Source organism: Chelonoidis abingdonii, chromosome 5 (genome assembly GCF_003597395.2).
Source record: "Chelonoidis abingdonii isolate Lonesome George chromosome 5, CheloAbing_2.0, whole genome shotgun sequence".
NCBI classification, from domain to species: domain Eukaryota; kingdom Metazoa; phylum Chordata; order Testudines; family Testudinidae; genus Chelonoidis; species Chelonoidis abingdonii.
The window spans coordinates 124,710,164-124,733,275 of NC_133773.1; positions in this window are offsets into that span (position 1 = coordinate 124,710,164).

A 23,112-nucleotide genomic window follows, 5' to 3' on the forward strand; every position below is an offset into this window, starting at 1 on the left:
TCTCTTATTGATAGTTCTCTTACTTTTGTCTTTGCTTTAAGCTTTAAGGGAACCGCAGACTGCTACTGATAAGGTCATTCATAGAGCCCTACGCGGATACAAAAATGTGGAGCTGCATCTGATCCACATCCGTCAGGATCAACCCACAATCTGATCTGTGATCTGCCAGCCATCTTTTACCTATATCTGCATCTGCACCCGCAGCAGCAAACCATCTTAAAAGGGCTAGTGATGGGGGGGAGGAAGGAAAGGGAGTGCGAGGGTGAGGACTAGGGGTAAGGGGCAGTGTGGGGACGGAGTCTCGAATAGGTGGCACAGAGGGGATCTAGGCGAAAGGGTGTCACATTGCATGCTGCTTCTGGGGACTTGTGAGTGACGGCGCACGGCAGCAGCAGTGCATGTTGCATTACAGTGGGGTGGAGGGACCCACTTCAATCCTTGCGACTTCAATCCTGCTGCCGAGGAACCAGCGGACCAGACCCGTGACTGGGAGCATGACCAGTACTGCCGGGCATGTTGGGGATGCTGGCACTGTCTGAGGAGCCTGAGCTGCTGAACAGACCTGCCACCCAGCCCCAGCCACTGGCTGCTGGCCACCAGCCCTGAGCACACTATGCCCCCTGGGCTGCCTGAGCTGGACATCGTGGGCCAGGCGCCACTGGTGAGTAGAGCCCTGTATGGTTGTATCTGCATCCAATCCGCTATCTGCAAAAATGGTCTGCAGATATCAAGCAGTTATCCACAGATTTGCAGGGCTCTAGTAATTCATGTTCAAAGACCACTCCTACAGCTGCTAGTGTCTGTGCCTGCTAGCTTGGGTATCCAGGTGGCTCCTTCCAGGGATTTCTTTCTTCTCCATGCTCATGTGGCTGGGGAAGGGGAAAGGCCATACAGAGCCTGCTGCCACCCCCCCTCTCCCAAAGTATATGTGGGAGGTGCTTTTCCCTGCCCAGTTGTTTCTGCAGAAATGTAGCCTTCAGTAAGCTGAATAATTGCTCTGCAGCAGATAGGTTATTCTATCAGAGAGATAGAAACACCAGAACAGTGGTGAGTGCATGAAGCAGTTAAAAACAGCCCAGTGGCCAAATGTTCATCTCTTTCTGCAGAGGTGGACAACCTGCAGAATACAGGCCACAAGTGGCCCATTAGGGTAATCTGCTGGTGGGCCGTGAAACAGTTTGTTTACATTGGCGGTCCACAGGCACAACCACCTGCAGCTCCCAGTGGCCGTGGTTCACCATTCCTAGCCAATAGGAGCCGCAGGAAGTGGCGCGGGCCACAGGGACATGCTGTCCACCCCTTTCCCCAGCTACCATTGGCCTGGAACAGTGAACCGCGGCCACTGGGAGGTGTGGGCGGCCATGCTTGCAGATGGTCAATGTAAACAAACTGTCTCATGGCCCAACAGCGGATTACCCAGGCTGCCCACCACTGTCTTTGTGTCTCCTTCAATTTTCACCTCACCTGTCACTGCAAACTGAGCAGATGTCCAAGGAAGAAGTTTCTCTCTCTATCATGGAATATCTCTATATAGCTGATACAGTAGAATAAATGCATCCAGATTAATCCCACACCTTCTTAGGAAGGGAGATATCTCAGCCTGATGGATCTAAGTTTCAGTTCAAACCGTTCTCTAGCAACAATTTTTTGAGGGTGTAGAGAAAGATTCAACTTCTCAAACATTCAAGGAAAGGCAGGAAATGAAACATCAGCTAGATATGCGCTGTCCATACCAGATTTGGAAGCTGTCCCAGTTAAAATTTGGGGTTTGCATTTCTATCTTAGTATTGTCAGCAGTCCACAGTCAAATGCTTGATCTGGCATTAGAAATGAAATGGCAAGTTTCCCATCTCCCTATCTCCACACTCACTTGGCCCCTTACTTCATCCACTCCCAGTTCCCCAGCAGACTCCACTCGTTGTTGCTGTCTTCTGGGAAATAGCCCATAAGTTCCACCGCTGGCTCCTGGGCTTTCCAGAGAGGTGTCAACTTCAGAATTGTCAAGTCAATCTTTCCTCTGCCCCCATTCCCACAATCCAGTTGGAAGCATCTTCAAGGTACAGTAGTTGGCCCAATGCTGTCTGCCCTACACATGCGTGCAGCATAAGGGAAAGGCACGGTCTGGTACAAGCTGCTGGCAAACCCTAGCAGGACCAAAACAAACCCCCAAAAGTGCTTGTGTTATTCATTGCTTTTGAATCCTGAAGCCAAAACTAATATTAAGTATTATGGTACTGGTAGATGTAATAGAGATAGCTTTAACACATGAGATAGAAGAAGGATTCAGAGTTTGGAAATGTTCAGATCTAGTGCTTCCAGTTGGGTGTTTTTCTAAAATCAATTTGTCGAGACCACACAGAAGGAAACAAAAATGAGCCTTTATTTGATACCAAAATAAAAGCTGCAAATTCTGGGGGAGTGGAAGATAGGAACTAAGCTGCTACAACATTAATCGGAGCCAGAGAAGCATGCCCGCTATAGCTCATTATGAGGTATTATACCGATATGTGATTTGTATTCACTGTAAATTAATGTAACCACAAATGTTGATACTAAGATTATGGAAAACATTATGCACTTGCAGTGTACTTGGTTTTTAAAAAAATGAACTACTTAGGAACCAGAATAAATAAAGGATTGAAAAATGAGGACACAGATATTTGAAGACTAGACAATTCCAAAATTTTCTGGAGGATTGGTGAAATGGGGAGAGCTAAATTCAAATCTATGGGTAGGATTCATGTTATAAACATGGTAACCACGCCGTAATTTATTTAATACTTGTTCCTAACTGCTGCCAATGGTTTCTTTGTAAATATTGAAAGCAAACTCTCATCCTATTCGTAACAAAATAAAAAAGCCCAGATTAAAATTAATCAAGTTAAGTGATGCTTTAAACAATACGAGTTGAAACTGACAAATATAAAATTATATCAAATAGTTTTTACTGCAGCAGAGATAAATACTTTACAATTACAAGATGGAACATGAAAGTCCTTTGGCGGAATAGAATAGACACGCAGGAGTCTGCTTAGTTAAATCATGTAAGGATTTACACTCCAATAATCTAAGGGTCTAATTCTCCTCTCATTTATGCTAGTTCATTCAGGAGAAACTCTACATATTTTAGTTCAGTTACTCCGATGAAAAACTGATGTGAGAGGAGAGTTGAATCCCATATGGGGAAAACATACAGATGTTACTTTGATGGGTTTTATTATAAGAATTTAGATAAAATAAAATAGAAGTAGACTGAAGAACAAAATTACCGCATGGGTAACTCAGAGCCTGTCATAAACAGATAGTAGGAGTTAATAGAACAGAAGTACTTTATATCTCTTTTGACTGTAAAGGGTTAACAAGTTCAGTAAGCCTGGCTGTTACCTGACCAGAGGACCAATCAGGGACAGGATATTTTCAAATCTTGAGGGGAGGGAAGTTTCTCGTGTGTGCTGTTAGTTTTGGTTATTGTTCTCCCCTATCACTCTGGGCTTAATGCCAAGAGAGCTCATCGAGCCACCATTGCACATTCTGAAAATAAATAGTAGCAAAAACATAAGCCTAACTCGCCAGGTTTCTCTCCAATCTCTCCGATACAGGCTCTTATAGTTTAAATAGTAAAGTCCTAGACAGATAAGGCGAGTTAGGCTTATGTTTGTTTTCTTTATGCAAATGTGCATGGCTGGCATGGAGTTTCATTGTGCATTTGGCTGAAGGGAGTTCAAATTTGTATTTTGCTGGAAGGATTTTAATTTGTATTGTATACTTAGGCGCTGGGAGGGTATCCTAGTGTCTATAGCTAAAAAACCTGTAACCTATCATCTTAAATTTTACAAAGATATTTTTACTGTTTTTCCTCTCTTTAATTAAACTTTTCTTGTTTTTAAGAATGATTGTTTTTTTATTCTGGTACGACCCCAGGGGACTGGGTCTGGATCCACCAGGGAATTGGTGGGGAGCAAGAAGGGAGGGGGAGAGAAAGTTAATTTCTCTCTGTTTTAGGGATTACTTTCTCTCTCAGGGAGAGCCTGGAAGGGGTAAGAGAAGGAGGGAGGAAGTGAATTTTCCTGTCTGTTTTGTGATTCAAGGAGTTTGAATCACAGTAATCTTCCAGGGTAACCCAGGGAGGGGAAGCCTGGGAGAGGCAACAGTGGGGGAAAGGGTTTACTTTCCTTGTGTTAAGATCCAGAGGATCTGGGTCTTGGGGTCCCCCAGGCAAGGTTTTGGGGGGACCAGAGTGTACCAGGCACTGGAATTCCTGGTTGGTGGCAGTGCTACAAGTACTAAGCTGGTAAATTGAGCTTAGAGGAATTCATGCTGGTACCTCATCTTTTGGACGCTAAGGTTCAGAGTGGGGAATTATACCATGACAGAGCCATATATGTCATAAGTGAGGTTGGTGGCGCTACCTGTTATTAAAGTTCTTTGACTCTCCCTAAAGCAAGATCCTGTTTTCAGTTGTTTACAACTTTGTCAGACATTAACCATTCAGGCTAAAGTTTTACATGCTATGCGTCTGCCTCAGGCTGAAGTGTTCTGGAAAATCTCGGCTAAATTTTGGCACTCAGTTTTGTTCCTCGGCACAGACTACAAAGTCGTAGTGAAAGCCATCTCACTGCAGCTCGGGTCTGGGCAAGACAATGTGATTCACCCCACCAGACCCACACTGTCCAGGGCCAGACCATCTTTGACAACCTCTATCTGGTCCAGGATCTATTCCATCTAGTGTGTAGGATGGGTCTGTCACTTGCCCACCTGCCCCTGGATCAGGTGAAGATATTTGACAGGATGGATTACAGGTATCTCATGAGCACTCTGTGGCATTCAGCTTCAGACTCCATTTTGTGAGGTTTCTGCAGATGCTGTACGCCTCTGTGGAGTGTCTGATCAAGCTCAACTGGGCCTTGACCGCAACTATAACCTTCAGTCAAGACTGCCCACCATTTGGCCAGCTCTATCCCATCACTATCAAGCCCACCCTATTCTCCTCCACAAGAGAATGATGGGTTGGTGCTTCATGATCTGGACTTGTGGGTGATCCTGTCAATGCCAGTGATGTGTTCCTCATAGTCCAGTAATTGGGAGACTGGGCATGGGTGGAGGCTTGTCAAGCTATATGTTTGGTGGCTTCTCACAGATCAATTGGGTCAAGAGCTCTGGTCCGATGGTCAGGGACTGGTGGCATGTGAGTTCCCTCCCACCCACATTCTGTGCCATCTGGTGGGGTACAGATCTGCTCCTTTATCTGGGCATGTACATTTCTGCCACCAATACCTCCTCTCTTGAGAACTGGAGCAGTCTAGAGGCTAGGGTTTCTGACCAGTTGTGGAGATGGATGGGGCAGCTCTGGTACTTTTTCCTTTAGGGAAGTGTGCTGGTGTTCAACCAGCTGGCCCTTTCCATGCTCTGGCATCTTTTCAACACTTTAGCCCACCCCCCAGGAACCCTGACCAGCCTCAAGAAAAAGATCCTGGAGTTTTTTCTGGCCAGGGCTGCACTAGGTCTCTGTGGGTGTCCTGACCCTACCCCTAGGGGAGGGCAGACAGGACCTGGTCCATATCCACAGCTAAGTCCATGCCTTCTTCCTCCAACCCTGCAGAGGTTCCTTTATATTGCAGGTAGTCTGGCATGGCGTGTGTTGGCTCATGCCTTCTCCTGCTGCCTTTGATACAACCAGCAGCAAAGCCATGAGTCCTCATCAACCTCCTCCTGGCACTGACCAAGATGGTCACCCGTCACATCAGGAGGAGGATGCTGGACAGGGGGTATTCTGCGACTGTGGGGCCTATCTTTGGTCCCTTGTTAAGTCATGCATCCAAGTAGATCTCCCCCTCAGCTGAGGGGCAGGGCCTTTAGCTATGGGTGGGTATAGCCCTGCTGTCTCCTGGCAATCACAATAGGTACACACCTTTCAACATCTGCAATGAGTCAGGCAGAAGTCCAACCGATAGCAGCTTCCTTCACAACCCTGCTTCTCTTACAGCAGAGAATGCAGAGATTCAGTAATGATGGACATTCAGAAACCATTCCTGATAATTTTTCTATTATTAAGGAATCTCATCTTTGCTGCCAATGGATGAATGTACTATATATCTAGAAACCTCGCAAAGCATTATATTAAGATTTGGAGGTGAAACGGTGTTATTGATAGGTGCATCAGGAAGTTGAACTAGGGAAGTAAACCCTGGTTTTCTCAGCTGTCAGATGGTGGTTTTGTGTTTTTTAGTTATTTTTCATTGACCTATGTTATTTAAAATAAAAAGATGAAACATACAGCATAATAACAAATACTAGAGAATCCCTTAAAATATCCAGTGTCATGATCCGCCCAGCAGGAAACTAAGGGTTTGTCTACACTGCCTTTTAAAACCCACTGCAAGGAGTCTCAGAGTCTGCATCGATAGCCTAGGGCTCACAAGGCTTATGCTATCTCACTAAAAACAGCTGTGTGGATGTTGTGGCTTGGGCTCTGACTTCCCCCCTAACCCTGAGCTTCAGAGCCTGAGCTCCAGCCCAAGCCTGAACATCAATACAACTGTTTTTTAGCACCGTAGTGTGAGCCCCGTGAGCTCCAGTCTATAGACCCAGGCTTTGATGGTAGACATCCCGTACCCAAAAGGGTTTTGGTTTGTTCCCATTGAAATACACGTCAACATTTTGACTCATTTCAATGGGACAAGAATCAGACCTAAAATGCCTTAACTGAGTTTTAACCCCAGTTGTGAAAAGATTAATGACAGAATCAAATGTTGGAGGTGGGAGGAGAAAAACTCTATCTAGAGTTTCTATTTGACAAACTCTAATGAACTGAATTTGAAGGTTCAGAGAGTAAAACAATTATCTCTCTTAGTTGCTGCATTACAGGCTGAAGATTTAGATGTCCACTTGCATAGAGAATTATAAGATACAGCCATCATATTGTATAATGGGACAGTAGTACAGGCTTTGAGATTGTATAGTTTCCAGCTGATTAGTAAGCTCACTTGATCCACCCCATCCTATATGCATTCCTAATAGCACTCCAGTCTAGACAAAAAATATCAGAGGAAAATGAAACAGGAAGAGGAAACTGAGAGATCGAACCATTGTCCAACCATCAGCCCAAATCCAATTTTGCATCTGAAGATCATGAAGCCCCCATATTAATTCTATTTTTTCTCCAGCTATGGCAGTTTCATGAAGATTTCAATGTTCAGAATTTGAAATTCTGGGTTGAGTGAAGTAATCTATCCTTAAAGAAACATTGGAACAGCTGAGAAGCCCAACTTCTTTGGTATGTTTCAGGCCATGTCATTGCCCATTGGGACTGCTCTCTGCTACTAATCCTTGCATCATTCAGTGAGAAATCAATGGGAATTAGGTGTCTAGGTGCTTCTGAAAATCCCACTAGGCACCAACCTGCATCTGTAGGCACCTAAATACTTTTGAACATCTGGCTCTGAGTGACTTAGTGAGCTTAGCTAAGCCCCTTTGAAAGTCAATTGTACTTAGACACTTTGAAAGTTTTACCCAAAATGAGGAGTGAGGAGGCGTATAAGTGACATGTTGGTAAATGCATGTAAGTCTAAGTAAATCAAGTCGTTTAGTCTCCTTTGAGCTATAATAGTTTGGTCTGAGTTTGGTTGTTGGGTTTAGTGTGCATGTGCTGGATAGTGTTGATGGCTTGTGATATACAGGAAATCAGACTAGATGATCCAGTGGTCCCTTCTGACCTAAATCTCTGACTCTAAATTGAGGGAGCCTTGTATAACATATGCACTGAGGGGGATCAGAAGAAAGTGTAAATTGCACTGGTTTAGACTCTTCTGAATTTGGCCAGTGCTTGTTGGGGGCCTGTGGTGTGGTGTGTGGCGTGGACTGCCAGGCACAGAGTTGGAAGGCCATGACTGAGACAGAGGCAGTGGTGAGAGACACACTTAGGATGACTGGATGTGGAAGCTGTGGCATGTACATGGTCCTGAAGGGGGCACCTGAAAGGAGTTTTGTCTGCATGAAGTGCCGCCTGATAGAGCTGCTGGAAGAAAAGATAAGAGGACTGGAGATGCAGGTGGAAACTCTGGCTGAGTTTAGAAGGGGGTTTGAGCAGATGATGGAACACAGACATGATGAGGCACAGGGGATAAGCTCAGACGTGCAGATGGAAGCAGGACCATGATCCCATGCCCTCACGCTGCATGAGGAAGGCGAAAATCTCTCTCTTTTTTTGATCCCATGCCCTCACGCTGCATGAGGAAGGCGAAAATCTCTCTCTTTTTTCTCAGGAACAGGTTTGCTGGGTTGGAAAATGAAGATGGAGCACAGCAGGTGCTCGCTGAAGGAGAGAGGGCAAGGAAAAAGAGACGAGCAGCTAGTCCTGCAGAAGGAGGGGAGGAGTCAATGGAGCAACACCAAGTATGAGCCCCAGAGGATTGCAAGGGCGAATACGAATCGAGAGGACTTGCGGCCAGCAGGTGCAGGGGATAGACCGGAGAATCACACTGTCACCAGAAAAAGGCAGGTCTACGTGATTGGAGACTCCTTACTGAGAAGAATAGACAGGCCTGTAACTAGAGCTGATCGGGAGAACAGAAGGGTGTGCTGTCTGCCGGGTGCTAAGATACAGGATGTGGACCTGAGGCTGAAAAGGATCCTAGCGGGAGCGGAAAGAATCCGTTGATTGTCCTTCATGTGGGAACGATGATACGGCTAGTTACTCGCTGGACTGTATCAAGGAGGACTATGCCAGACTGGGGAAGACGCTCAAGGAAATCGAGGCTCAGGTGATCTTCAGTGGGATTCTGCCGGTTCCTAGAGAAGGGCGACGAAGGTGACAAGATTATGACGATTAACAGATGGCTCAGGCAGTGGTGCTATAAGGAGGGCTTTGGGATGTACGGTCATTGGGAAGCATTTACGGACAGACGACTGTTCTCTCGGGATGGACTTCACCTAAGTAAGGGGAAATAGACTTCTAGGATGGAGGCTCGCCGACCTCATTAAGAGAGCTTTAAACTAGGAAGTTGGGGGAGATGGTTGGGAGATGTCCAGGAGATCTCCACGCCAGAGAATTTAACCTGGAGAGGGAAGTAAACAAAGTGAGAGGGGATACGCTTGTGGACCGAAGAAATTGACCCAAGGAGGAAAAGCGGTGTAGAAACTAGACTAACAGGTGATGCTGGTGGTAGAATGTCTGTGCACAACGGGGTAAAGAATGTCACTGACGCCAAACGCCAAAAATTAAAATGTCTGTACACTAATGCGAGGAGCCTAGGTAACAAGATGGAGGAACTGGAGCTACTGGTGCAGGAAGTGAAACCGGATATTATAGGGATAACAGAAACCTGGTGGAATAGTACTCATGACTGGAGTACAGGTATTGAAGGCTATGTGCTGTTTAGAAAAGACAGGAAGAAAGGCAAAGGTGGTGGAGTAGCATTGTACATCAATGATGAGGTTAACTGTAATGAAATAAGAAGTGATGGAATGGATAAGACAGAGTCTGTCTGGGCAAAAATCACACTGGGTAAAAAAGCTACTAGAGCCTCCCCTGAGATAGTGCTTGGGGTGTGCTACAGACCGCCGGGATCTGATTTGGATATGGATAGAGACCTCTTTAATGTCTTTAATGAAGTAAACACTAAGGGGAAATGTGTGATCATGGGAGACTTCAACTTCCCAGATATAGACTGGAGGACAAGTGCTTGCAAGAATAATAGGGGTCAGATTTTTCTGGATGTGATAGCGGATGGATTTCTTCACCAAGTAGTTGAAGTACCGACAAGAGGGATGCCATTTTAGATTTGGTTTTGGTGAGCAGTGAGGACCTCGTAGAAGAAATGGTGGTAGGGGACAACCTTGGTTCGAGTGATCATGAGCTGATTCAGTTCAAACTAGATGGAAGGATAAACAAAGGTAGATCTGGGATTAGGGTTTTTGACTTCTCAAGGGCTAATTTTAAAGAGTTAAGGAAATTAGTTAGGGAAGTGGATTGGACGGAGGAACTTGTGGATTTAAATGCGGAGGAGGCCTGGAATTACTTTAAGTCGCAGCTGCAGAAACTGTCGGAAGCCTGCATCCCAAGAAAGGGGAAAAAAACCATGGGCAGGAGTTGTAGGCCAAGCTGGATGAGCAAGCATCTCAGAGAGGGGATTAGGAAAAAGCAGAAAGCTTACAGGGAGTGGAAGAAAGGCGGGATTAGCAAGGGAAGCTACCTTAGTGAGGTCAGAACATGTAGGGATAAAGTGAGGAAGGCTAAAAGCCATGTAGAACTGGACCTTGCAAAGGGAATTAAAACCAATAGTAAAAGGTTCTACAGCCACATAAATAAGAAGAAAACAAAGAAAGAAGAAGTGGGGCCGCTATACACTGAGGATGGAATGGAGGTTAAGGATAACCTAGGCATGGCCCAATATCTAAATAAGTACTTTGCCTCAGTCTTTAATAAGACTAGTGAGGAGTTTAGGGATGATGGAGGGATGATAAACGGGAATGAGGATATGGAGGTGGATATTACCGCATCTGAGGTAGAGGCCAAACTTGAACAGCTTAATGGGACAAAATCGGAGGGCCCGGACAATCTCCATCCAAGGATATTAAAGGAACTGGCGCATGAAATTGCGAGCCCGTTAGCGAGAATTTTTAATCAATCGGTAAACTCGGGGGTTGTACCGTACGACTGGAGAATTGCTAACGTAGTTCCTATTTTTAAGAAAGGGAAAAAAGTGATCCGGTAACTATAGGCCTGTTAGCTTGACGTCTGTAGTATGTAAGGTCTTGGAAAAAATTTTAAAGGAGAAAGTAGTTAAGGACATTGAGGTCAATGGTAATTGGGACGAATTGCAACATGGATTTACTAAAGGTAGATCGTGCCAAACCAACCTGATCTCCTTCTTTGAGAAGGTGACAGATTACTTAGACAAAGGAAATGCGGTAGATCTAATTTACCTCGATTTCAGTAAGGCATTTGACACGGTTCCACATGGGGAACTGTTAGTTAAATTGGAAAAGATGGGGATGAATATGAAAGTTGTAAGGTGGATAAGGAACTGGTTAAAGGGGAGACTCCAGCGGGTCGTACTGAAGGGTGAACTGTCAGGCTGGAAGGAGGTTACTAGTGGAGTCCCTCAAGGATCGGTTTTGGGACCGATCTTATTTAACCTTTTTATTACTGACCTTGGCACAAAGAGCGGGAATGTGCTAATAAAGTTTGCGGATGACACAAAGCTGGGGGGTATTGCTAACACAGAGAAGGACCGGGATACTATACAGGAAGATCTGGACCACCTTGTAAACTGGAGTAATAGTAATAGGATGAAATATAATAGTGAAAAGTGCAAGGTCATGCACTTAGGGATTAATAATAAGAATTTTAGATATACATTGGGGACGCATCAGTTGGAAGCAACAGAGGAGGAGAAGGACCTTGGGGTATTGGTTGATAGCAGGATGTCTATGAGCCGCCAATGCGATATGGCCGTTAAAAAAGCAAATGCGGTTTTAGGATGCATCAGGCGAGGTATTTCCAGCAAGGATAAGGAGGTGTTAGTACCGTTATATAAGGCGCTGGTGAGACCCCACCTGGAATATTGTGTGCAGTTCTGGTGTCCCATGTTTAAGAAGGATGAATTCAAACTGGAACAGGTTCAGAGACGGGCTACTAGGATGATCCGAGGAATGGAAAACCTGCCTTATGAAAGGAGACTCAAAGAGCTTGGCTTGTTTAGCCTGGCCAAAAGAAGCTCCGGGGGGATATGCTTGCTCTATATAAATATATCAGGGGGATTAACGTTAGGGAGGGAGAGGAATTATTTAAGTTTAGTACTAATGTAGGCACAAGGACAAATGGGTACAAACTGGATATTAGGAAGTTTAGACTTGAAATTAGACGAAGGTTTCCTTGCTGGTGGATTCTCTGCAGCTTGAGGTCTTCAAACCACAATTTTTAGGACTTCAATAACTCAGTCATGGGTTAGGGGTTGTTATAAAAGTGGATGGGTAGGGTTCTGTGGCCTGCTTTGTGCAGGAGGTCAGACTAGATGATCATATTGGTCCCTTCTGACCTATGAGTCTATAAATCTCACAAAGTACACTGCTATAAACTATCTTAAACTATATACATGCATCTTAATACAGAAAAATTAAAAAGACAGATTGCCTAATCCTGCCAGTGGAATTTTTGCTACTAATATGAATGGGATTAGGATTTGAGTGTTTTATTTTTTTGTATAGGTACCCCAACGAAATAGAAATGTAGGGCGGGAAGGATCCTTGAAGTCATCAAGTCCAGACCCTTGCGCTAGTCAGGAGCAAGTAAACCTAGACCATCCCTGAAGACCGTAGCATCTTTTTTGCTAACAATGCAAAGTGGGACTAGGCTTTGTAAAGTGCTCTTTAAGGAGAATGGCTATAAACAAAATAAAAATTGCCAAGCTCTTGATAATAATCTTGAAAAGGCAGAAGCTTTGTGGAGAGAATCTGTGATTTCACCTATGCCCTCAAACAATAAAAAGTGGCTTACAATGTCTTGCTATTATGCAGAAGCTTATCATAAATCATGGGAGATTCTGATTATTCCACAGAAAAGAGTCTCTTGACCATGGAAAAAAGTAGTCTTGAATTGATAATGCTGAAATTAACAAAATGTTTTTCTGTTGCTAGGCTTAGGCACTTGAAAATCTATATTCAAATAAGCTAGAATTTTAAAGGGCAGTGAAGTTTACATATGAAGCCTCACAGACGGCTTATAAACCAGAAAGTTGAAAACAAAGTACCAAGTCTAATATCAGCAGCGGAATACAGAAGATAAAGTAGAACCAGAAACTATGAAGTATTGTTACTGATGCGTTTCAATGGAAAAGGTCTTATTGCGAGGCAAACTTTCTCCTTGAATGATTAAAACTGCTTTTTCATTCCTCTTCCTGTAATCTCTATAGCTTCAAATTTATAGACCAAGATTTTCAAAAGCGACTTGTAATTTTGGGTGCTTCAACTTTTGGGTGCCCAGCTCAAAGGGGGCCTGTTTTTTTCAGAAAGTACTGAGCACCCACATTCCTGAGGATCAGAGTCCTCTTTGGTGTCTCAGGTTGGGCACCCAAAATGAAGGAACCTAAAATCACTAGTCACTTTTGAAAATTTAGGAATGGTCTGATGAGATTGTTTTGGGCTTCATTCTTAATACTGACAAAGAGTCCTGTGGCACCTTATTGACTAACGGAAGTATTGGAGCATAAGCTTTCATGAGTGAATACTCACTTTGTCAGACGCATGGCATTCACCCATGAAAGCTCATGCTCCAATACTTCTGTTAGTCTATAAGGTGCCACAGGACTCTTTGTTGCTTTTTACAGATCCAGACTAACACGGCTACCCCCTTATACTGATCTTTAAGTTCTTAAAATCAGGGTGATTTTGGGTCACAGAAATATTCATACACAAGTAATGTTACATCATTGTATTGGGGTTTTGCCTGATCTTGATTTTGAAGATTTAGCATTTTGGAAACGCAATTTTTGTTTGTTTGGTTTTTGTTTTTTCAGTGCAGAGGTAAGTTTCAGGTCACCATATTTTGTCAAAACATTTAGCTCATCTCAAAGTTCTTTAGACCTGACAAGATACTCTTGTGGGAATAAAATTACTATTGAATATCTGAATTCTCCTTTGGCTTTAACATAGTTCTAGAAATGACCAGGCCTGATATCAAAAGGAAAAGACCCCTGTTCCAATAATTTCTCCCTTTTAAACAGAGTTGATCCTTGGTGTCTTTCATCCCCGGTGAGTGCTCTAACTACCTGGATAAAAGTTATACGGTGGGCACCATCACCACTCCCTCCCACATTTTGAATGGGACCCAATCCAGCAGGTGGCTGTCACATTTCAGCATGCAATCCAGACCAGTGAATGGTTGTGTCACCACCTGCCCTGTGATCTTGGGTGCCTCACTAAACTTTGCTGATGTAGACCCCAAAACTGGGCTACTAACAAACAGCAGGCAGGTCACACCTTGAGTGTCTGCATATATCTGTAGTCCTGGTCCAGTACTCTGACCCCAGCAACCTGTCAGCAACATACCAGTCACACTCTGGCTTCTAGCAGCCTTGGTTACTACTTGCAGGGTGATTCCAACATGCTCCCAGTCTCCTGGACAGTTAAAATATTATATGTCCATTGCCCCTGTAAGGGGTCAATATCTAAGAGCCTGCTACTTTAACTACAAAGAGAGAGAATTTAAGTGAGTTCAAGCATAAGGCATTAATGACAGAAATGGTTACAAGAGAAATAAAGATAAAATATTTTCTAATAGCTAAAACTTAACAAACTAGACTTGGTTCTGGGGAAGGATAGCTCAGTGGTTTGAGCATTGTCTTGCTAAACCAAGGGTTGTGAGTTTAATCCTTAAGGGGGCCATTTAGGGAACTAGGGTAAAAATCTGTCTGGGGATTGGCCCTGCTTTGAGCAGGGGTTAGATTAGAGGACCTCCTACGGTCCCTTCCAACCCTATGATTCTACGTGCACTCTATAAAAGTCTTACCACATGTTCTCAGCAACAGGACTGACAAATTCTCAGCTCAGAACGCTTCCTAAAGGTTGGTTCCTTTGTCTTCTTATGTGAAAAAGAAAGAGATCCTGGGATATTTTTGCCCGTCTCTCTTTTAGTCCAACATCCTCTGAAATGCATTTTCCTGAGAGTTATCTCTAGAAAAAGTTCCTTCCCAGGATGAGGATGGAGACGTGGCATCTCATGGTGAAAGACATTCTCTGCTGTTTACTAGCATGCAGATTGATCTGTTCCAGCATCCCCTCATTGTCAAAGAATGGCCACTTGATGGGTGATTGCCAATCAACTTTGATGACACCTGGATAGAGACATTAACTTTTTCTTTGTCTTTCAGGAACAGATTTACCCCCTCCCCAGGCTTATCTGGTAAACACATTTCAGTCATAATTTCAGTTTATGTTCCTAAATTTACATATGTTGTTGCTACATACCTTTCACCACGATATTATTGACTAGCAAGTTATTGGTTTTCAAATGATCTCTCACAAGGCATATTTTGTACAAAAATTATTACAATGATGTGTGGGGTGTGAATACAGGTGGTACATTCAATCACAGAGGCCTCAGAACTTGCCTACTGGATCAGGCCCCATATGTGAATTAGGTGGGTGAATACTTGAGTTCCCCCAGTTCATGGATCTTTCTGAGGCTTAGGTGGGATACCAATGCCCAGGTACCTTGCGTGATGCAGCAGTGCACATGCAAGAAGCAGAAATGTAAGCACTGAGTGAGTTTAGGCACCTCCAGGATTAGATGGGAATTTTGTGGATCACAGTGGATCCTAAAACTGAGCCTTTACGTGCTTAACTCTGAGGTTTCAGTGACTAAGTACCTTTGCGGACCTGGGTCCCTGTATAATGGAGATAACACTTCCCTCCATCACAGGGATGCTTCGAGGATAAATATATTAATGACTGTGCCGAGTAAGCACCTAAGATTGATAGGGGATGGGGAGATGGCACAGGCTTTTCTCCTTTCCTTCACATTTTGGAATGGTTTTTGGCTACAGCCCATCTTTCATTTGTGTTCTGCTGGAACCACATGCAACTTTAGTGTAAGGAAATGCAATTCTGCTGGCTTCAACTGAATTTCACGCACTTAATCCAGCTTTTTGAAGCACACTAGATTTAGCCTTGCTACAGTGTGCAGTCATGGAACACATCCCATCACGTTGCATGAGGGCAGGGGGATGATGAGAGAGGCAGAAATGTAGCTCCGTTGCCTGAGACATTTAAAACTACTGTATATGAGACAAAGGAAAACAAATCCTATGTTTAAACACACGATAGAGAATTGACTGCTCCTTTGGACATGTGTCAGTACAGACAGTCAGGTGGGTGGGGAGAAATTCCAGCCAAATTATCAACAATTTTGAAGATGATTTTTTTTTGCTGGTTTTCAGACTGGACCAATCACTCTTTTTTTGTTGTTGAAATTCTTAATTCTCTAAAACAATTTTTCTAATTTCAAAATAGAAAATGTTTGAAATGTTTGAAAAAAAGAATTTAATAAATTCCAGCATGTGATTAAGCTCACCATCAAAATTAAAAAGGGAAAAATTGAAGGGACCTAAACAGTGAAAACAAAAACAAAGTTTCATCAAAAAAACTGAAAATTTTGAGAAAGTCAAAATAATGTTTCAAACATTATCGTGTCTACTATTTTAGAATAATGGCCAAATTTAATCATATTTTCAAACACAAACCTTTCAGACAACTCTAAATCCATGTCTTTCTGACATTTATGTACCGAGCATAGATAAAATATGACAAAACGCTTTAGAAATGCAAGCAACTGATGTGATGTGACATACGATACACATGATATCTCAGCTTTCCTATAACGTGTAGAGTGGATATTGCGAGGATCTTGTTGGCAAGGTTTTTCCATTTCTAATGTCTGGATCTCTGCATTTATAATAGCGAGAAAAACAATGAAGTCTCTATCTGTTAAAATTCATTTTTCTCTTGTGAGTTTTTCACTCTACAGAAGATTGGTTAAAAAATAAACACATTTTATTTCACCTTGGGAAAACTGTATGTAGTGTGGTGTTTTGGCTTGGCCAGGGCTAGTCTGTAAAATATTTCCTACTTTGATCATTTCACTTTACCTCTGAGTACAATGTGGCTTTTTGATTAGTGTCTTTATGATGGGTTCCTAGTATTGGGTAGCGGTTTGTATTACTTACTAAAGAGCCTCTGGGACAAATAATTCAGTGCCCCATAAGCAAAGGCTTAAAATCATTAAACGATCTTTAATGAAGTCCCAAGATTTATCTGCTCTGTAGGTCGTTCTGCGGTCTGTACATTTCCCTGTACAATTCTGACTACTTAGTCTTTTATGATACACTTTCAGTTCAGGGACTTCTTTCACTATGGAAGAGCATAAAAGAACAAAATCACTATGTATTTTATTATTCTAGTCTGCTGCTGTGACCCCTATCAAAACTGGCATTGAGCTTATTGGATAAATACTCAAGTTTTTCATCATTTCTACAGTTCAATTTAAAACAGTATCCATGCCATTCTAGAACATTATAGTTCCCTTAAAACAGCAAAAAACTGTGTAAGTCAGCAGTACTCATGATTGCAAGCCATGTATGTCTCTTGAGTCTAAGTATCATTAATCTTTTCTATCTTTCTTTGTCCAGTACAAACTTTGAGAAACAGAATATTATTTTACATAGTTAACACGAAACGTTGATAGTACTGTATAACTTTCATTCTCTTGCAACTTCAACTCCTGCTTGAAACAGTGTGAAGTCTTGAGGGGAGATGGGTTCAAGAGGTCTTAATCAGCTGGGGCTCTCTTGCTTAAGAATCTTTGCCCCTCAGACTTCAAGCAACATGGAGGTACAGTTCCTTCTTTTCAAGGATTTTTATTGTCTTCCCCCAGTGTTCAAGCAGATAGGACGAGCCCACCTGCACGTCTTCTCTTTGTGAGTGTTCAGGGAGAAGCAATCAACACAGTCTTTGTTCTTGATGTTTCATAATGGCTTATTTGGTTCTTTTGGTATGCAGGACCTACTATCACCTTAGGAAGACAGCATTTCTACATTAATTAATGCTCCTTTCCTGTTTGATGACTTACAGGGTATGTCTACACTTCAGTTAGACACGGGCCGCTGGCCTGTGTCAACGGACTTGAGCTATTGCAATGCAGACTTCTGGGCTTGGGCTGGAGTCCAGACTCTAGGACTCTGCAAGGTGGGAGGGTTCCAGAGCTCAGGCCTGAGACTGAGAAGTCTACACTGCAATGAATCAGCCCCGCAGCCCAAGCCACCTGAAACAGGCCAGCCACTCTTTTCTATTTGCAGTGTAGCTATACCCACACAATTACAGAGGCTTACAATGCAAACACTTGATATAACCTTATAACGGGTATATAACCTTATAACCTCACAAAGTCTAAACCCTAACACATTCTTCTTAATATCTATTTTAACAATGGTAACACAGGTGAGCCAAACTCCAGCTATGCCTTTGTCAGTGTTTAGTGAGTCCTAAGGGCCTTGGCATGAGCTGGCATCTGGTCTGCCAGCATCACATCACATATATAATATTTATTATATGTGTTGTATAGCCCATCCTCCCTGTAACAGAGTCAGACAGCCCCTCTAAAGGTAGTTTAGGAATTGGGAAGGGTCAAATGACCAACCAAGACTCTATACGAAGAAGCCAGGGGCTCAGGAAGGGAAAGTCCTGAGTAGAAAGAGGTGTAGGCAAAGGCTTGTCAAAGGCTGGTCCTATTGGCATCCAGCGGGGGTGGGCGGGCAAAGCCCGCCCACTTCTAAAGGACCTCCCCCCAGCCTAAGGGGAGGACCCACAGGTCTGGGACACCAAGTAAGTACGTGGGACAACTAATGAAAAAACAGGATCAGGAGTGAGGTCATAGGGCTAAACTAAGGGAACCTGATGGGGACACTGAGCAGAGAACCCTGGACAACGCCCACTGCTCCTCAAAGGCATCAAGGGAGCCAATGGACACCGCCCAGAGGAACTCCGCTCGGATGCGTGAATAGACAGAGGAGCGGAAATAGGCTGTCAAAGGCTGGTGCTAGATAGCAAAGATCTCCAGGAAACAGACAGGCAAACTAGTCAGTGGAAGCTGAGCGAATCCTGCAGAAAGTAGGGCTTGAGAGTGAACCTGGGAAGGGTTGGATTGTCCATAGAAGGCCCAGGAAAGAGGCCTTAGGAAAGCGGGCATTGAGCAAGAGTGTAAATGAATGCACCTGCGCAGCAAGGAGCTGAGGGAAAGTCCAAGATTGGAAGGAGTCCAGACAGGTGAAGCAAGGGGACTGTATTGTGATAAACTCAGGACAGACAGCTGCAAAGGAGAGGTAGAAATCAGTCCCAGAGGGTTAAAAGGCCCTCCTCCCTATCAACTGGGGGGTAACTACAGGTCAATCAGGTTCAGCTGAGAAGGGGTTACCAGAGTATCAGTTAGAATCAGCTGAGAGGGAACTACCTGGGGTTAATTAGGATCAGCTGATTCCAACTAAGGGCTGCCTGAGACCTTTTTAAACCCTCTCCTGGGAGGAAGGAGAGAAGGAGTCTTGCTACTGGGAGGTTAGGCTTGGCAAGCCTCACCAGGAGAAGAAGCAGTATTCCCTTCCACAAGGGAGAAAAATAAGCTAAAAAGGACTGGTGGAGAGAAGGAATGGACTTCCCCTGTGCCCCAAGGGAGACCATATTACTCAAGCCTGTCTCACCAGGGCTAAAAGCAGCAGAGGCTGGGGAGACTGATAAGGTGCCTTGCCACAGTATTTGGATATTTTCTTCTTGCTACAGTGTCCCTGATCTGGAATCTAGAGTAGAGGGAGCATCTGGGTTTCTGTACAATGTTACTGGGAAGCAGGATGTGGAAAGTGTCCATAGTACAGTTCTGCTTCCTAGGGAAGGGTAAGCTGATACCTTGTGGGAAAGGACTTTACCACCCCAGATGAGCCCTAGGAAAGGGTGAACAAACTGTACAGCCCAAGGATGGCAAACCTGAGCTAACAGGATGAAGAATTGAGTTTGTTTGTGGGTGTCTTCTGTTAACTCTGGGATGGGTTGACATTTATGATGGGCAAAGGGCTCGGTCACCTCACATATGCTGGCAGATGGAGGACCACCACAGGAGGAAACATCTACCATGTCAGGGGAAACTGAGGCAGACCTGTGATTAGAAGCCAGGAGAGATAAGTCCATCTTAACACTCCTGTCACCTTCGTTAGCGGTATCTGAGTGCCTTGCAAGGATTTAAATCTTCCTATTCCTCATGGAGAAATAGCTTGAGTAGTTTATAGTTCATGTGTGTGTGTTTTCTGTGTTTGTGTCTGAAGAATTTACAGAACAAATCCTAAATCAAAGAGATGAGTTTATATTTAGTAATGAACAGAGGTTTGGTGGTCAGTCTTTTCTGGCATTGAGCTCCATTGCTTTGGTCTGGCTTCAGTGAACTTTGTCTTCTTTACTCATGTGCCTTTCCCTAGTAGATGGCAGTTTCATGTTCATCTGGAATGTAGTTGTTGTGAGAGAGATCCCTTTGCTAGGTAGGGCAAGTCCCATGGTAGTGCAAGTCAGGACACAATATCAGCACTGGGACTTTGAACTGCATTGTATAGTCAGTAGAGCAGCAAGGGTTAAGCATGATCTCTTTGCCTAAACCAGTGGGTCTCAAACTTTTTTACTGGTGACCCCTTTCACATCGCAAGCCTCTGAGTGTGACCCCTGCTAATAAATTAACCACTCTTTTAAATAAATTATAAATGCTGGAGGCAAGCAGAGTTTGGGGTGGAGACTGACAGCTTGTGACCCCCTGAGGGGTCCTGACCCCCAGTTTGAGAACTCCTGGTCTAAACAAATGAGCTGCTGCATTTTTTACTAGCTTGAGCTGCTTCTATATGTGATTTCAAGATGAGCTACAATAATTGAGCCTGGAGGCCAGAACAGAATGGCAAACTGTGGCTGGGTCTGTTTTGGATAGGATAAGTAAGATGGTAAAAACTGTCTGTTTCTGTCTTCATCACAGCTATTTGGACAATACTGACAAGTCCAAAAAGATTTAGTAGCTGTGGACTGATCTAATTTGAAGGCAGCCAGAAGAGAGCATGAGATGCCCTCTGTAGGATGCTATACAGAAGACAAGCTCTCTGACACACTTCCTTCTTCCAATCAGTATCACCTTAGTCCTCTCTGAGAGCTTGTCTAGATTAGGGAAATTTGCTGTGGTGTATCTCCATTTATGTAACAGTTTCCTAATCTAGACAAGCCCAGAATGCTTTCTTCCTCCCTCCCACTTTGGTGTCTCACAATCTGCAAAGGAATCTTTCCCTCCACAGTCATACCTTTAACCCTTCCTAATATGTCTTGCGATGCTTACAATAGGGTTAGCAATGTACCTGGCTAACACTGGGGGAGGGATAGCTCAGTGGTTTGAGCATTGGCCTGCTATGCTAAACCCAGGGTTTTGAGTTCAATCCTTGTGGGGGCCACATAGAGAACTAGGGTAAAAATCTGTCTGAGGATTGGTCCTGCTTTGAGCAAGGGGTTGGACTAGATGACCTTCTGAGGTCCCTTCAGCATTCCTAGAATATCAGGGTGGATCTGTCTCCCCAGGGGACCTCCTAAGAGTCATTGGGCTGCAACAACTGGTGGTCTTTGGAGAAAAACCTAAATACTGTAATTCCTAAATTGGTGTGAGGAAAAACATGAGCTTTTTCTTTAATGGCTGCGGATAAGAGAGATAAGGAAAATGATAGATGGAAAAACAAGAAGTAAGGAATTCTCAGGAAAACTTTTTTAATTTTAAATAGCTACATTACCAATATGCTGTTGTATTTTTCCACTTCCCCTACAGTTTGCACAATATAATCCTGTTTGACCATCCGAATCAATCTCACATATTTATGCATGAAAATGCCTACCCCCAGTGAAATATCCCCAGTCCCTTGCTTCATTGTCACTGTCTCAGTTTCAGTCTTGTATATAATTGCTATTCTTCTCTGACCAGGAGCAGATAAGGAAATAAGAGAATACCTTTTTCCCATACCACAACCCTAGTCTCACACTTCCACCCTAAGAAGTGACCATAAAAATTGCATTGAGGTGTCAGCTAAGGTTACAAACATAGTTTATATTATTGTGGGTTTTTGTGTGTTAAACATTTTTATATTTGACACTCCCCTACAAATAAGACCCAAAGGCATGGACAGTGGAATCACTAATACATGTCTCAAGTAGTCTAGAGTCAGCATGTGGTCTTGTGCTTCATGACAGATGGTGAGTTCTGGTTGTCAGTTTTTCCATTGCAATGTACAGCTCAGAGCAAGTGATTAGTCAAAGCATTATAGCCTCACTTGGGAATTCTCTAATTGATCACCTTCTCCTGTTCATTTATGATATAATTGTAAGCCCTATACAATACCCTGCCCTTCTAGTAGAATGCAGTGTGCTAGATCATCAGCTTGTATAAACTGTCCTACTTCATTTGAAGTCATTTGGACTATGACAACCTATAGCAGCTGAGGATCTGGCTGCATGTGTTACATAAGAAGCCAGAGTACCAAGCCTCTGAGCTTATCCTTGTGGTTTCTATTAGGGCTTATCTACACACTTTCTACCATTATAACTCTATTGGTTTAGAAACCAGTATGGCTAAAGTACAGACCCCTAGTATGGGAATAATTATACTTGTATGAAGGTGCTTATATTGGTATAGCTTATTCCCATAAATTTATACTGATATAGTTTAGAAGTACAGCAACTGCTTGTAGACTAACTGTTGTTCACTTAAATATAATTTCACACATTAGACATAAGTCCATACTAAATATTTTTAATATGACATAAAAACCTGGGTCTTATAATATATACAGTCACTGTAAAGAGAGTAGGTATTAGATGCGAGTGATATGTGGTTCTAGGACATCTAAATATGTAATATTTGCTTCATAAAAAAGCAATGTTCATAAAAATATTTACTGAATATATTAGAACTTTCAGGTTCTCTGCAAGTATTAACTGAAGCTGAAAGCTATGAAGACAGGAGTTATAACTTTTCAGAATACTAGAAAAAGTGACTTAAGTGGAGAAGAAAGTGAGGTTTAAAGGGCTGGCTAGTCAAGGAGTATGAAGATAGTTCAAAGTTCATTCTAAGAACGAGCAAATCCTTACATTCTGAGATTACTGGGAGGGGGTGCCTGAAAACCAGATGCTCAAAACTGAAAGTTGTGACTTCAATGGAATTTAACCAGGCATGTATTTGACCTGTTCAATACAGTACAGGCTTTCTGACCTACTCTCAGTTAATATCAGTTACCAATCTAAGAGAACACAAGTAAGCTAATCCTAGAATATCATGGTTGGAAAGGACTTCAGGAGGTCATCTTGTCCAACCCCCTGCTCAAAGCAGGACCAATCCCCAACTTTTCTTTTTTTGCCCCAGATCCCTAAATGGCCTTCTCAAGGATTGAGCTTACAACCCTGGATTTAGGAGGCCGATGCACAAACCACTGAGCTATCCCTTCCCCAACTAATATAGCCATTGGCTAGATTCTTACAATCTAAACTAACCAAATTCCCTCAATTGCCTTG